The sequence below is a fragment of the Mobula hypostoma genome, chromosome 29 (assembly GCF_963921235.1).
Source record: "Mobula hypostoma chromosome 29, sMobHyp1.1, whole genome shotgun sequence".
NCBI classification, from domain to species: Eukaryota; Metazoa; Chordata; class Chondrichthyes; order Myliobatiformes; family Myliobatidae; genus Mobula; species Mobula hypostoma.
The window spans coordinates 17,505,445-17,514,842 of NC_086125.1; the positions used below are offsets into that span (position 1 = coordinate 17,505,445).

General features: G+C 43.7%; 1 protein-coding gene across 1 annotated transcript in view; it reads right to left on the reverse strand.

The window, feature by feature from the left end:
• LOC134339423 (lysophosphatidic acid receptor 2-like) overlaps window positions 1-8,563 on the reverse strand; it is a 116,119-nt gene extending 107,556 nt beyond the window's left edge. The window contains exon 1 of the mRNA XM_063035905.1: window positions 8,244-8,563. The gene's annotated coding sequence lies outside the window, so the exon portion shown is untranslated. The remainder of the gene's footprint in view (window positions 1-8,243) is intronic.
• Window positions 8,564-9,398: the final 835 nt, after the last annotated feature.

Here is a 9,398-nt window from a genome sequence, read left to right on the forward strand (position 1 = left end):
GGAATTGAAGGGGGTCATGGAGTAGGACTCACTGAGACACCAGGGTGGAAAAAGAGCAGCAATAGGACCCAGTGGACTCCACCTGGAGGCATTTGGAGCTGAGGTCCAAGTTAGAGGTGGAGGGGGCTGCCCTTTTCCCCTTTGTCCCATGGTCCACTGTCCTCCTCTTCTTCAGTCCTTAATCTCTTCTACCTATCACCTCCCACCTTCTCACGTCATCCTCCTTTCCCGAACCAACACACCTTCCCCCTCGCCTAGTCGTACATATCACTTGCCAGCTTGCATTTCCCCCCGTCCTCCCCACCACCACCTCATTCTGTCTTCTGCCCCCTTCCTTCCCAGTCCTGATTAAAACATAGAACATAGAAACCTACAGCACGTTACAGGCCATATAACCTACTCTAGAAACTGCCCAGAATTACCCTACCGCATAGCCCTCTGTTTTTTAAATTTTTTTAGTCCTGATGAAGGGCCTCACTCTGACTGTCCGTTTCCTTCTGTAGACGCAGCCTAACAAGCTGGATTCCTCGGGTGTTTTATGTATGATGTCATTGGTTAACTCTAAAGCCACTTCCACACATCTCTGGCATTGAGATTTTATCTCAGCAACTTCCCTTGAGTTTTTTTTTTAAAAAGATAACTGAGTTCCTTCAAGACCTTGGTTATGTGATGCTTCTGGTGGTGTTGTGTCTTCTGTGTAGGCACACAAAGTGATTGTTAATTCCTCTGAAATGCCCTTGTTGATTCTCCTACCTCTTCCTACAAGGGGCCACTTTTGGCCTCGCCAGCCTTGTCCTTCCCCTGTACCAGTGAAGACATTTATTCTTGAGATGCTCTCAGAATATCGACCGAGTGGAGTTGTTTTTGGCAATGTTCATTGTGTTCTCAGTTCTCACCCCCTCTATACCCTGCCCCAATCACACTTTATCCCCTCATTCCACAGAAACACCTCCCTCACCCTGTCAGACTGAAACAAGGGCTGGTGGCAGGATGGGGAGATGGGGATAGAGCCGCTGTCTTACATTCAGAAGGAAATACCTTGGTTCCGGAACAAGAATTAATTCTATTTTTAAGGAAGACCACTCCCAGCCCTTCAAGGGACAGACTTCTGTGGAGGGGTCTCAGCCTCTCCTCACTCCAGATTAATCTGAAGCCGGAGTCCGCATTGAGCCATCGTCCACTCGGGTCAATCGCTACAGCAACTACTGAAGAATCTACTCAACTTCCTTGGACCAGATTTAGACGGACACGGGCTCCTCCCCAGTGCCCTGAGAGCTCACAGTTGACCCAAGGTACCGAGTGCAGTTCAACCACCTGTGGTACCCCTCCAGTCTTGGAGGGTGGGAGAGAGTATGGGCAGATGGAAGCTCAATCCCTTCAACCCACCATGTTCATGTTCAATAGTTGGTCGGTACACTGATGTAATTTGCCAACGGTAACACTGTGCCCTTCTGTCTTCACAATTTAATTGTCTATGTAAATGTGTTTTAAACAGAATGATTACATCTGATTCCAGCACCTTCTCTGTCAGCATGTTCCAGATACTGTATCAGCCTCTGTGTAAAGCACCCGCCCATCCATCTTACCTCTGCCTCTCAAGCTTGTGTATCAGGTCGCACCTCAGCCCACTGCACTCCAAGGAAAATTATCTCAGCTCACCCAATCTCTCCTCAGCACTAAAGTTCTCCAAACAAGGCAATATCCTGGTGAATCTCCTCCATTCTTCCTACAAAGACGAGAACTGTAAACAGTACTCCATGGGTCTAAGCAATGCTTTGTCAAGTTGCAACATAATGTTCCAACTCTTCCACTCTGTATATTTTAAGCTTCAACCTATGAGGGTAATTGTGCTGTACCCCTCCTTCACTACCCTGTACACCTGTGCTGCCACTTTCAGGGAAGTCTGGAATTAAACAAGTCCAGAGTTGAAGGTATATGGTGCGTTGGTCTTCATTAGTTGGAGAATTGAGTTCAAGAGCCACAAGGTAGCTTTATAATGCTCTGATTAGACCACACTTGGAATATTGTGTTCACTTTTGGTCACCTCATTATAGCAAGGATGTGGACGCTTTAGAGATTTACCAGGGTGCAGGATGGATAGGAGGGTATGTCTCATGAGCAAAGGCTGAGCGAGAAAGCCTCAGAAGAAAAGGAGGATAAGACTTGATAGAAGTGTATAAGATTATGAAGGGCATAGATAAGAGTGCACTGTCAGCATCTTTCTCCCCAGGGGACATCATTTTAAGGTGAGTGGAGCAAACTTAGGGGAGATATTAGATGTAGTTTGTTTTTTATTTAAACATAGAGAATATTGTGTCTGGAATGCACTGCCAGACTGCCAGGGGTAGTGGTAGAGGCTGACGGCTTTTAAATAGACATTTAAAAGATTTTTAGGTGGGAACATGGATGTCAGAAAAAAAATGGAGGGTTATGGGCTGTGTAGGAAGGAAGTTTTGATTGATCATGGAGTAGGTTAAAAGTTTGCACAGCTTAGTGGGCTGAAGGGCCTGTATTGTTCTATCTAGTATGATCCTTAAGTGCTGCTGAGCAGAGCGATCTCGGGATTCAAGTTCCTTAAAAGTGGCTACATGGGCCAATGAGGTGGTTAAGGAGGCTTATGGAATGCTTGTTGTTATGAGTCGAGGCACTGAGTTCAAAAATCAAGAGGTTATGTTGCAACTTTATAAAACTCTGGTTGGGACACATCTGGAATATTGCACACAGGTCTGGTCGCTCCGCTATAGGAAGGATGTTGAGGGGAGATCTGAAAGAGGTTTACAAGATTTTGAGAAGCATAGATACAGTGGAAAGAGGCTATCTGTTTCCCAGGGTTGAAATGTCTAAGGCCAGAGAGCATGCATTGAAGGAGAGAGGGGGTAGGTTCAAGGGGGATGTGAACCACCCAAGTTTTTACTTAGAGAATCATGGATGCCTGGAACGTGGTGTCTGGTATGGTGGTAGAGGCAAATTTATTGGAGGCTTTTAAGGGACGTTTGGATAGGCACATGGATGCAAGGAAGGTGGAGGGATATGGGATATGTTGTTAGGAGGGATTAGTGTTTGGGCGTCTCCGATTTGCTGTTTAGCTGGGTCAGCACTATTCTGTGGGCCGAATGGCCTGCTCTTGTGCTGTGGTGTTCCACGTTCTGGCAAGAAGAATGCACAAATTGCCAGAGGCAGCAGAGGGTTGTAGACTTAGCAAGCTCCAGCCCAAACATGAGCCTCCCCAGCACTAAAGGCATCACCTCAAGGCGGCTGCATCCTTCATGAAGGACCTCCACTATCTGGGACATGCACTTTTCGCATTACTACCAGTGGGGAGGTGGTACAGGTGCTAGAAAACTCACACTCAACGTTTTAAGAACAATTTCTTCCCCTCTGCCATTGGACTGACAGTCCATGAACCCAACCGCATGACTTGTCTTTTGTACTATTTATATGAGACGGTCATTTTTACGTCCTGCACCATACTGCAATAGTTTTCATGACATATGTCAGGGATAATAAAGCTAATTCTGACCAAGAGCTGATCAAGCTGTTCCCTCTGCTGGGAGAAGCAACACAAACCAACATCAGAACCTTTACCTTTGGCAAGTATTCAACAACCACAGACTAAACCTGCACTATTTGTGTAAATGAAAATGTGGAGGGGTAAGCATTTGTAATGCATTCGACAGGATATAACTTTACAATTTAAAAGGGATCAAAATGAATTAGGTTAATCCAAACAGCTCATTTCCATGTTGTTATAAATATATAAAACTCCTAAATCAGCAAACATGGTGTGGACTACTGCCACTGTAAGTCAGTGAACAAGGAGAATCAGTGTGCTCTTTAATATTCAGTGTTAAATGAAACGGCTTCTTTCCACATCTAAATGCCAACATAGTTTTTGTTCAATGCATCAGAAGAAACCTTGAGCTTTGAATGTCAAGTGCCTTGGTATTCCCACATCAATGAGGAGAAAGGAGCAATTAATTTTGATTGGCAGCTCACAAGCCAACTCCCAACTAAGGAAGGGAAAGAACATGTTTTTATTTGCTGGGCAATTCAAGGATCATACAAACCAGATGAGAACACCAAACTTTGAGAGCCCCACTTACAGCAGAGAAGATTAAGGGAGATGTAAATTAACAATGCCAACTGTAAAGAAAGTTTCTGCTTATTTGTAAACTTAACATAAACTAGATTTATTGGTTTACAATGTCTCATTGCACAAGAAATCTTCTCAGCCCACCGTGAATTCTTCTTAGAACAGATCTGCAATACAAAAGGTTACAGGAGGTGGAAGGTGCTGAGCCCAGAGCCCATGTCACTGTCATAAAGGATGAATGAAATCTCGCCTCATTTTGGATAAGGTCATCAGAACACAAGGAACAGCAGCAAACAGCCACCTCGCACCTTGAAGCAGTTCTACTACTAACAAAGATCTTGGCTGGCCCAATCTAATCTTCATCACTACTTTCCCTGCTCTTCTTATATCCCCCAATGACCTCTGTCAAACTGCTCACACAAATCTATGTAAACACAAGTCTTTAATATACATACATACATATACAGATAACAGACAGATACACACATATGTAACCCTCTCACCAGGCTCATATACAAACTTGGCTCGACAGAGGACTCAGCTTACAGCCATGTAATCAGTGGTAAAAAGCCTTCTTTTCATGAGCAATGTACATCTAGTGTCAGTATGATTTAGGGTTCAACCAAACAGGAAAGTTGGGATGTTCTGATTAATGGAACACTGATTTAAGAGAATGCTGTGTAAATATTGTCCATACCAAATTATCCGTTGGGCAAGAGAAAACAGATTGTATACCGCATAAAGCTATAAAGAAAGGATATTTACTAACTTCAGCTTTATCAAACTGTTATTAAGGGAAAGAAAGAATAAATAAAAGGTCCCATTATGTTAAAGCAGTCTAAATGTGCACATGACGCTGGACCTCATATCTTCCAGAACTTGGGGATACGAATTGACAATAAACTGGACTGGTCAAAGAACACTGAGGCTGTCCACAAGAAGGGTCAGAGCCGTCTCTATTTCCTGAGGAGACTGAGGTCCTTTAACATCTGCCGGACAATGCTGAGGATGTTCTACGAGTCTGTGGTGGCCAGTGCGATCATGTTTGCTGTTGTGTGCTGGGGTAGCAGGCTGAGGGTGGCAGACACCAACAGAATCAACAAACTTGTTCGTAAGGCCAGTGATGTTGTGGAGATGGAACTGGACTCTCTGACGGTGGTGTCTGAAAAGAGGATGCTGTCTAAGTTGCATGCCATCTTTGTCAATGTCTCCCATCCACTACATAATGTACTGGGTGGGCACAGGAGTACATTCAGCCAGAGACTCATTCCACCGAGATGCAACACTGAGCGTCATAGGAAGTCATTCCTGCCTGTGGCCATCAAACTTTACAACTCCTCCCTTGGAGGGTCAGACACCCTGAGCCAGTAGGCTGGTCCTGGACTTATTTCATAATTTACTGGCATAATTTACATATTACTATTTAACTATTATGGTTCTATTACTATTTATTATTTATGGTGCAACTGTAATGAAAACCAATTTCCCCCAGGATCAATAAAGTATGACTATGACTATGTATAACATACACATACATATGTACACACATACACCCATACACCCACACACACATCTGTAATGATCATGTTGTTTGGAATCGAATGTCCTTGTCTGGTGAACAAGGGCTGAGTGAGTGTGTACCCACAAATGGCACTCCTTTTCCAACGGTCCCACACCCTTCCCACAGTGCTCCACCCTCGCCATTCCCAACATCGCACCAGACTTACAAGCTCGCTCTCTGCTCCACATCGACAAATAGAGTACCGTGAAAATTCTTTGGCACCCTAGATATATATATGTTGCACAGTGCTGTATGTTCAGTAATCCCAAAGATCAACCACCCAAGGGAAGAAATTTGAGCACAATATGATCTGAAATGGGCAACTCAGTATTCTGACTCTATGCTCCCCATCTCCATGTAACCTCACTCAGCATCCACTCAGTGTCCCCCTCAGGAACAAAAATAATCTCCAATTCTGATGGGCTCAAGCCATCATCACTATATTGCAACCCCTTTTATCCCAGGAAACTTCCTTCCACTGCGTCCACAGTATTGGAGCCGTGGTCTCACCAGTGCCCTATACAGTTCCATCAACACACTCTCAATGATCCTACTCCGTGCAATGAAGGCAGCTTGTTATACTTCATCATACCCTGTGATGCTGTTGTACCCTGCAACATCACTCATTTACATTTTCCATTCTCTCTCTCCCCACCCAAGGGGAATTTACCTTCACTTTTCACCTTTCCATCATAATTGCCAACTACCTGATTTTACTCTGGGTCCTGATGAAAAATCTCAACCTGAAACGTTGACGGATTTTCCCACCACAGATGGCTGCTGAGTTCTTTCAGAAATTAATGTGTTGCTGCCTCTGCAGGGTCTTCATGCCCTCCTGACATCTTGCTCAGCCACCTACCTTTGTATCCAGAATAAAGGTTGCTGCAGTATGCATCGCTCTCCCAACCACATCATTTAAAGTAAAATGGTGAGTATCCACACTGATCTACATGGCACAGCACTTGTTAGTGAAGACCAACCCAAAGAGGAGCATTGACCTACTACACACCCTTATCCATGTTATTGTCCCGTTCTTGGGGGCTCATGCAGTGACCTTTGGGACACTTCGCTAAATAAAGTATGGAAATCAAAATGTATCTGCCACTCCCTCTTATCCATTATTTCATCTTCAAACAATTCCAGAAAGTTTCACAACCATTCCGGGTCATAAAACCATCTTAAATGCATAGTTCAAAGTTAAAAGTAAATTTATTATCAAAGTACATATACAACCTTGAGATTCATTTTCTTGTGGGCATTCAGAGCAAACATAATTGAATCAATAAAAGACCACATCCAACAGAGCACACAAAAAAAAACAATATGCAAAAGACAACTACAGTTTTCTAACTGCCCAGCTATTACTCCTGAATATCACCTCCCATTATCGGTAACAATGAACCAGGAAGATAGGCTACAATAAAAAGCAGAGAGAACACACATAACCATAAAACTGCAGTTCCAATGTAACCTGCAGAGTATTCAAACCTGAGGAGACGATGCTCTTGCAGAATAAAGCATCAGAACTTTTAAATTAGATTTCCAGAATGATCCATATTGAGAAAGTTCCCTCGACACAATTTACCACTTGTACATGAACGCTAGCTATCAAAAATATGGTAAGAGAGACACTCATATCAGACAAAACTGTGCTTACAACATCAGAACCATAACTGAGGGGTGAGATATGAACTGATTTCCCATCAGGAGACCCAGTCAAACAAGAGGCTAATGAATCTTCCCAGTCTCTGGAATCCCCTGTCACTTAACGACCATTTATGACAGGTACTTTTACTTTCGATTCTTAACACAGACCACACCTTTTGCTGGATAAGAGACCAGAATGTGTTTGAGTCACTGCAGGCCTCTTTGGTTGCGATGTGTGCTGCCACTGTTGCAATATCGAAGACACTACCCACAACCGTACAACTCTGGTGGGTCGTGTGAGGACAAGCTGTTGTCAGTGACAAGAAGTACAGACTAAAAGTGGGTGTAGATGGGAGAAATGGGAGGGTGTAGAGGGGTGAGGGGAAATGGGAGGGTGTAGAAGGGGTGAGGGGAAGGGGAAGGTGTTGAGGGAAAGGGGAAGGTATTGAGGGGGAAGGCCGATGTCTTTAACATCGTTCAGCACCCCCCTTGTTCTCTCTCTGACCCCTTTCCATGCATCCTATTGGTTGTAAGAACTCCAGGCTTTGAAGTTACAGTCAAAGCCTCACACCACAACGCAAGTACTGAACAGACTGTAATCAGGCTAAAACATCAGGAGGAGTTGAAATATCATCTTTAAAATATTCTTTTAAAACAATTTTTTCGTTTAAAAAAGGTAAATGAAATTTTCAGCAACTTCATTATCACTGGGGGCACATTCACAAGTACCAGCTGAAGAGAGCAACCAAACCGTTAGTTAAAACCTTTGATTAAAAGAGAAGGACCTTTTCCCTGAAAACTGCGGCAGTGCCAAAGTAAGAGCACCCGGGCACAGCGTCAAAACCGGGTAATGACAGGCTAAGAGAGTGGAAAGATGAAAAACCTTCTTTGATGACACTGTCCCAACCAACCAGAATGAAAATGATTAGATTATACACTCACCAGGAATGCCAGAGACCACGTGGGTATAAACAATGGGGATTACTTTAGCTCAATTGAGGAGAACAAGGGTGAAGTAGGGGTGAACTAGGGGTTTGTGGAGGCTGGAACAGACTGTGTGCAGTTTGCTGTAGGGTAATATTTTTGGTAGTTCACAAGCCCTGCCCCACACACTATTGATTGGATAACCAGAGGAACAGATCCTGAAGGCAGCCAACAAACTGCTTTCATCAAAGTATTATTTACAGCTTGTACAATCTGTGGGACATTCCACTCAACATCTAAACTTCTGGGTTATTAAATCAACAGGCAAACACCACCACACCTTCAGCTCTCTTCACTTCTGGCCTTGGGATACAGTGCAAAACATTCATCAGTTTGAAACTGGGACTTAAAAGTTGTGTTTAAAGAATGCACACAAATTTATATTCCCTTGAATTAGGTCAAAGTACAAGTTTTATGGAACCAGGTGAGGAAACTAAACTCAGATACAAATCAGCTCGTGTTTGAACAGTAGTACAGACTTGAGAACATCATTGAGAGCTCCTGTCATGATTCTAGCCCATGCAATGATTGGGAGTACTGGCTCTTATTGTGCTTGAGTACTGTTAGAAATGAAGTGGAAAGGTGCCAGGAAGACTTCAATGTCTCCAATTCAACTTCAAGATCATGAACATGATTGTCTCTAAAGTAGCGCTCCCATCAAACCAATATATACACAAGACATCCAGTGGTTCCCAGTACAAAAAATATATCTGTCATTTTATGTGGCATTTGATCCCAGCGCATAAAGCTCCTTCATGGAGACGTCCCTGGTATCACCACAAAGCAGCCAGGTCATGGTCTTCCCAACATTCAGTGCCTACTTGTAGGCTTTTAATTCTAATGACAGCCGGAATCACAAGTAGCATCTATTGGGGTCAGTTTACCGAAAGGGCCTCTCCACAGGTAGTCACTCCGTGGGGGAGACGGATCTGGATTAGATTTTGCTGAACAACAATTCAGGAGAACAGTGCGATGCTTCTCATACCATCTCATCCACCTCTACACTGAGGTGAACCATAGGGACCTTCCATGAATGGAATGAATGCAGACACATTGACATGGAATGCATTCTAAGTTTAACCATTCTACCTGGCCATTTAATAGGTCGTTGTT